We start from the raw sequence: 7,425 nt of genomic DNA on the forward strand, positions 1-7,425 counted from the left end.
CTAAAAATACCCCACATAATCAGTGCCTGCCCCAACAATGCCCAATAGAACAGAAGGATTCACAGGAAAATGCGAGAAGCTGTTCACATGCAGGAAAATAAGTTCTCATGCGCATGACAAGTCACCCTTCTGGCAGGTCATGCTGCTCCTCGTCCTGTTTCCAGGCTGTTTCCATTGCAGCTGCCAGCCTCTCTGTACTTTGCCATTGCAGTAATCAACATGCAGCAGGATAACTTACAAGGAAACCAAGGTTTAAGAATGTGCTACACACCCCGTCCATTTTATTCAGAGCGTTGGTCCAGCCTTGCAGGTGCTGGTTCATGGCCTGTGGCATGCCACTCTCCTATCCACTTTAAAAGGTGGGACCTGTAGTTATATTTCACATAACAGACAAACCTTGCAGATGCCAATGAAGTGTGGTGGTGATGCCTTGACTGTTGTGAAGGTTTTCAGTTGGTTAGTTTTTTCTAGTTATTCATCATATTTAGCTAGTCAGTTAAGTCTGGGCCAGTTCCAGGTGTCAAAAGCTACAAATTATAGAGGCTTAATGAATTAAAAACAAAATAACAGCACAGCTTGTATTCTTCCAGGGCTAAGCATTAGCAGAAAAGTTTCACAGGGCTGGATTTCTGAACCTTGGTTCCTCCTAAATTTCATATACACATGTAAATTCCTTAAGTCATGTTTCCTTTCATGACAAAATTTCCCTAAGCATAGAAAAACTTGTCTAAACTAAGTTTATTTTCTTCAGTTCAATAAAGTAAGTTTATTCTTTTCAGTTAAATAAATTATCTTCCTTTAAACCAATACTGTGCATTCTCAAACTTATCAAAGTGTTCAGTGTTGAGTACTTGTTACATACCCAGCTAGCATTTTATTTTGCATGGAGTTTGCACTATTTGAGATTCCAACAGCATTCCTTCTTGCAGACTGAAGGAAAGGGGCTAACTGTATATGTGCATGAGTGAGTATTAATACCTACTTGGAACATCTATTATGCAAAGTGGTTATTCTACTTACATAAATTACAGTTTCTAAACTATCTTTTCCTTATCATCTGCTACAGATTATGTAAGACTAAAATTATTTTTTTAAAAAATTGAAAAGTCCACATATTTTGGACTGCAAGCATCTTATTTTGGCTTAGAAAAGCTCCAAGCATGACTGAAAGAGTAGATAAAATAATTTGGTTTGGAGTTTATAAAGGACAGTAGATCATCTAATTTGTCTTTTTTTTTAAGATGTCTTAAAGCTCGTCACACAACAAGAACTACAACTAAGTGGCCAATGTGAAACAAGTCTCTAAAGTGATCAAGAATGTTTTTAATATTTTGTTCAGTGAAGTAAATCACATAACAGCAGTAAATGTGAGTCAAAACACTTTCCAAATTTAACAGCATTTACAAATGAGGAGAGTTTTGAGCCCTTGGTGCCCAAAACAAGTCAGCAGGTAGGCATTCTACAGCTACCACAGGTTAATCATTATATACACACTGTATAACACCAGCTTACTTATACTGCCATCAAGCACAAGATGTCAAAGTCAGAACTCCAATACAGTGAAACAGTATTTCCCCAAGAAGCCATCAAAGAGTTAGCAGAGAGTTTGCAAGTTTCATTTACCTGCACAGGAGGAACAACCCGAAATCTGAGGTGAAAAACTTTGTTTCTAGACATTTTTTTTTTAATTTGCTTATACTTGATCCAGATTTTAGCTAATGAAAATTTAGTAATTTCTTTCAGATCCATTGGAACTTGGCAAGAAAATTCAGTTAGTGAGGCATGAAAACTGCATATAGAGCCACAGTGAGAAGGAGAAGGGAAAGCTCATTTAACTATGCAGCAACTAGAACACACAGAGAACACCTAAACTTACCTTCAACATGTTAGTAGGTCCCAGTTCTGAAACAAGAGGTTGGTGTTTAGTACTTTTGATTATTACTCAAAATATTAAAGTATTTTTATATTAGTCATTTAAAAGCACTTGCAACTCATCTTTCATAAAGTGCAATAAACCTGATTCCTTTGATATGAGATGGAAAGTCAAAGAAAAATTGAAAAATTATTTCATAGCATTCTCATATTCCTATGAGAACAGAGTGATACTGACCTAAAGGCATTACATAATTATAAATATGATGAGAACATGACAATAATTACAAGCCCCTGTGCAATACATTCGACAATTTTAAGATCAACTCATAGCACTTACAGGATGTATGATTAACTAAGAGAAGAGGGCTGCCACCTGTATGACCAATGCTTACATGACTGAGCAAACCATGTGAACTTAAATACTCAACTTATTAATAAGATTTCAGTGAAAGGAAGGTCATTACAAAGAAAAATGAATATTTGCAAGTCTAATGAAAATTACACGTGTTAAAAATCAGCAGAGATTTGGCAAATGAAAGTTCAAACATAACTAAATATAAATACCAAAGGCAAAATTAAATTGGAAAACAAACAAAAAACAATTAGAAACCCCAAGCCCTAAAAGCTATTGTCTAGATGCAAATGTAAAGCAAATGAAAGAACCACAGAGCCAAGGTTTTTGAAAGAAACATGTGGAGTTGTTGAGGAACAACTCTTTGCCAATTTTTCATTCATAGTCCTAAGCTGAAGATAAAGAAGGACACAAAACTATGAAATGATCATGAAGCTACATAATAAGGAAGAATCAACAATCCTTTGGCAAGACTACTTCTTTATCCCTGAAGGACCTCTTGAGCAGATAACAGTAAGTCATGAAATATTTTTGTTACAATTAATATCCTAATAAAATACAGGAGGTCATCTAATTAAGAAAATAATAATAAAAAACCTCTACTACTTGGATGAGGAGGTCCATGCTGTGAAAAACGATCTTGGGCAATTTTAGGTAGAATTTTAGGTACAGCTGTCTCATATTTTAGGTAGAATGTCCTGCTCTCATATAAAGGATACAGAAACTTCTATATCTTGTCAGACTATTATTTCATTATTATGAGCTAAGATAAACAACTATGCAGAACTTCTTAAAAGCCACTGAACATTATATACTTGGGCAAAATTTGATAATTAATGTTACCACAGCTAATTAACCTTGACAGCACTGAGAAATAGCCCCTGAAATATCAGCATTTAAATCCACGGTTAAGTAGTTACTTCACTTTGGTTGTCTTAAAAAAATGACAAAACTTCAAGCTTTCTGACCAGTGCAAACACTGCAACCTCATTCAAAACCACAGTACTTACAAGATTTAATTATACAGCACCTAAAATTAAGGTGTCATTTTAATTTAATAGAACTACAAAGTCTGTTACTCAGTATGATCCTTGGCACTTCCATTCATGTTCATATATTGCTCATTTACTAACTGGCATTAACATTGTCTAAACAAGCTAAGGTGACAGTCAGTATGGCTACTAGTTCTGGAGAAAGGATAAGTGACTTATCATTCTTTTACAGCAGGAGTGAGGAAAAACCAAAATGCCTATTCAGCAGATACTTGCAGACATCAGCTGCATAAGTTCCATATGTTTGTGTATTGATAATTGTGGAGGATGGTTTAAATTCCTATTCAGAAAACCCTACTAATTTCTCACTCCTCACTTTTGCCACGATTTTTTTTCTGCAAGAATGCAATAGAACAGGAAAGTCTTTCCCCCCACACCCTCTGGACAAGCTGAAAGAATGGGTTTATTTTACGCTACAACCAATAGCGCTGTAAGAGTAAACACAGCAAAAGTGGCTACAGAAACAATAAACTGTAAACAGGAATCCTGAGCAGCTGTCACACTGCAAGTCAGTTCATGTTTGATAGCACTACTGTAACAGGCTTTTCCAGATTCTGCAGTGCAATGTTACATTAATGAGCTCCACAGGGTTCTTTCAAACAAACCGCAACAGCAATAGAAGGTACCATAAACACAGAACCTAGGTGGACTTTGTAAAAATACGAGTGAAGAAATTTTATTCCTTGTGTTTGATACACAGTGTATTAAAAAAAAAAACAAAACAACTAACAGAGCCCTAAGATGATTATGCAAACCTTGTTTTGCAGAGGTTGTACAGAGTAAACAGATCTCATGCACACCTCACTCTGCACCTCGCTGGTTCTGCACAGCAAGACTACAGGCCCAAGCATATAAATGAAGAAAGGCAACACCTGCCTGGCAGCAAGTTTTGCCTGTAACTCTGGTTTTCCCCCTTTGAAACTTGGACTTTGCCATCTGTTCTGTGGGTGTGGAGCTTAATTGGAAAGGACTGCTTCTTGTCTACAGGAGTCTAGCACACAAACTCGTGCATGCAATCTAAGCCCTTGTAATTACTTTATCATTTCCTGACAAGGGAGGCAATTCCCTGCATGCACTGACAAAATCAAGTGCCAATCCATTCTCCACCTGTTTTGGGTGCCAATTGTTTTGCCCAGTTCTTCTAGTACATCCAACTGCAGGAGGAACAGCTGTCAGAACGGCTTCCCCCTGACAGTGGGCAGCTCATCAGCGGCTTGGTTAATATTGGTCCAAAATTTACACATGTAAAAGCAGATAGGCCTTTACTGTGACATTTCATTTCTCAGTCACAATCACATGAACAGAATTTGTAGGGAAGGTAAAAACTTTCACACAAGATATATGGCAAAATCTGAAGCTTTTAAAAATTTCTTTTAGAAAGTGATTTAGAATTAATGCCTACCATTCACTCTTCCATCTTTTTAAAAGGCCTTCAGAATCCATTGTCTTAGAGCATCCTGGTTTCCCTCCGCTCTTCCCTGGTTTTGGTAAAGTTGGATTTTAAACCTGGTTCTACAGATACACACTCACAAGGAGCTCGGAAGCCTGCAGCAGAGATAAGCCTAAGCAGCAGATTCCCTCCATTTACAAGCACACTGTTTCTTGTCACAGAGCTCTTAGGCCTCTTGCTCACCATCTCACCAGTTCAAAACATCTTGTCAAAGATCCTGATGGTTTCTTTCAGGAGTCAGTTTGAAGCCATACCCCAGCTGTTCCCTGAAGAATTCTATATTCCAGTTTTTGGGGTTTGCAGAGTTTCAGTAAACACAATCATTTCATATTGACATCACTTCCATGAAATGTCATGGTTAAAAGCTGGACTATACTGAGCGTATTGGTGACACCCTGTGGCGTTCTGCTGAACTCTCAAACAAAAATGGCTTCGAGGTCTTTGTCTTCTCAGCACCAATGCCTGTCCTCACTTAGGACTCACAGGCTCCAACGAGTTGCTACTTCTGTAGCACGTGTGGCATGGAGAACATTAGGTACCAATGGTAACCAGAAAAACTTGGTTGAAACTAATTACTACGGGAATGGCAAAAAGGGTCTCAGATTACCACATAATTTTAAAATGTGTAATTCACGTCACTAGAACATTTATCCAAGTGATAAACATGATGCTTTTTGCTTGTAGTGCATTTACATTGCTAAGAATTCAAACAAGCACTTCCAGAATTTCACTCAGCTAGCAAGTTTATCTGCTAGACGAATCAAAATTTGTCAGCAATCTTGGATTTTCCATTTACCTCACAGTGTAAAACCTTATCATAACTTGACACTTCAACAGTTCTGCATCAAAACAGAAGAATTACCTGTGACAACTTAGGTCTTCAAAATCAGTATGTTTATATTTATTTTCTTATGACTTTGAAAGATGGATATTTAGTTGAACATAGACTCAAGAGGGTACTCTTGGCACTCACACTCCCAGGTAGCAGATTTCCAGCAAGCCAGCCAGAACACCACAGACATTTCACATTCTACTCCACACTTAACGTTCAACAAACATGGATTTCTTGCTCCAGCAAGAGCAGTACATGGATTTGCATGGTTGAACATTCAACTGCAGTACTAGAAAAGGGGTGGGGAGGCTTTTAACAGCGATGAGCTTCCCAGTCATGTTCATCTGAAAGATACAAACGTAGGAGCAGCTAAAGACATCATCGGCCACCTGGATGATAGAAGAAGAAAATATTAAAGCAAAAATATTGTGGTCCTGAGTGAGCCAGAGCTAATTGTGTGTGTGAAAAGAATCGCAAGGTAAAGCTGGAAAGTCGCTTGGATCATGATTGTTCTTTGTGGGCGAAGACGGCCACAGGAGTGTCCCTGTAGAATGTGTGCAGATAACACCTGGCCTGGCTTGATAGCTCAGATCCTTATTCTGTATATAAATGGAGTAATAAAGTTGCAAGAGAGTTCTGCCCGGACAAAGTCTGTCTCCCGTAGATTCTTTCACCCCAAAGGGTGCTGAGTGAGGGATTTTCACTGCATACAATCACATAAGCACAACTTAAAACGCCTTTTCATAAAGAGGGGGAAAAAGGGGCAAGACAGCAGAGCAGACGTTTAAATTAGTATTCTTCTGAAACTAATGTTTACCAGACTAAGGCATGACACCTGTCTTCTGTACACCTCAGTTGTTACATTGCTTCTTATCCATTCCATGATCCTTTCAGGAATGTTAGTTGGTTGGGGTTTTTTGTTTGGTTTTGGTTTTGTTGTTTTGTGTTTTTTTCCTATAAAGAGAAACCCTAGAAGAAATGGAAAAACTTTAATGCTGACTGCTACATAGATTAATACAATACACAAATTAGTAGATTTAATTTTGCTATGATCCAAGGGAATTAACTGTATAAACCTCTTAGAGGGGCAAAAAAAGCTTGAGTAAAAGCCAAATAAAGGTTCTCTCACAGAATGCTACATATTACAGTTTCAGAAGGAAGCTACAGTCTCATCTTACAGCCATTCAGATCAGCTTGGTGATCCAACTGCAGACTAGGTCTGTGGGAAAAAAGGGCAGCATTCAGTCAGATAAGCAAGCAGACCTTATACACCAAGTCATCACATGACTCTAGAATTAATACAATTAAAGATGGGAACATGCAGTTAGGGACATGAGTCTGTTGACCAAAGGACATTACTTCTGCATTTTCTAGAAGCCGACTGTGAAGCAATACCCTCAGTTATATGCACAGTGATCTGTAACAGTTGGAGACTGAGATGGAGACTGCTGTAAGCAAGTTCTCCCAGACCAGACCAACACTGACAGGAGCCTACAAATGACATGTGGTAGGCACAGCATTCTTCTGGATGAAGGTGTCCACAGTACACACCATTCTTTGTTCATTAACCATAAAATAGAAAAACACAGATTTCCTTGCCTATTGCAAGTAAACTGTTTCATTCCCTTACAGAATATTTTACACTTTACAATTGCTTTTTAAAAAGAAGCTAGTTCAGCTTTCCCTCAAACAGGAAGAAGTTCCTATTTGTCAGCCTCTAATGCTCCCCTCTTCTAGGCCGGTCTCTGTAGAAGAGAGCAATTCCAACATCAAAGTTCAGTGCATGCCACCCTAACAACCAGAAATCAAACTGCCAAATCACTTTTTATGTTCAGAAGCTTTTCAAATCAGGTACTGTCCCAAT

The 7,425-nt window shown here is 38.1% G+C and overlaps 1 long non-coding RNA gene across 2 annotated transcripts; it reads left to right on the top strand.

The window, feature by feature from the left end:
- Nucleotides 1-745: 745 nt before the first annotated feature.
- On the top strand, nucleotides 746-5,474 carry LOC127461021 (uncharacterized). Of its 2 annotated transcripts, none has more exons than XR_007899953.1 (4): nucleotides 746-1,653; nucleotides 1,744-1,889; nucleotides 2,613-2,740; nucleotides 5,414-5,474. It is a non-coding gene; the product is annotated as an uncharacterized LOC127461021 (long non-coding RNA). The 2 variants fall into 2 exon arrangements; XR_007899952.1 differs by having other exon boundaries at nucleotides 4,047-5,463.
- Nucleotides 5,475-7,425: the final 1,951 nt, after the last annotated feature.

The sequence above is a fragment of the Manacus candei genome, unplaced genomic scaffold (genome assembly GCF_025592945.1).
Source record: "Manacus candei isolate 608988 ecotype Guabito, Panama unplaced genomic scaffold, ASM2559294v1 h1tg000093l, whole genome shotgun sequence".
Taxonomy (NCBI): domain Eukaryota; kingdom Metazoa; phylum Chordata; class Aves; order Passeriformes; family Pipridae; genus Manacus; species Manacus candei.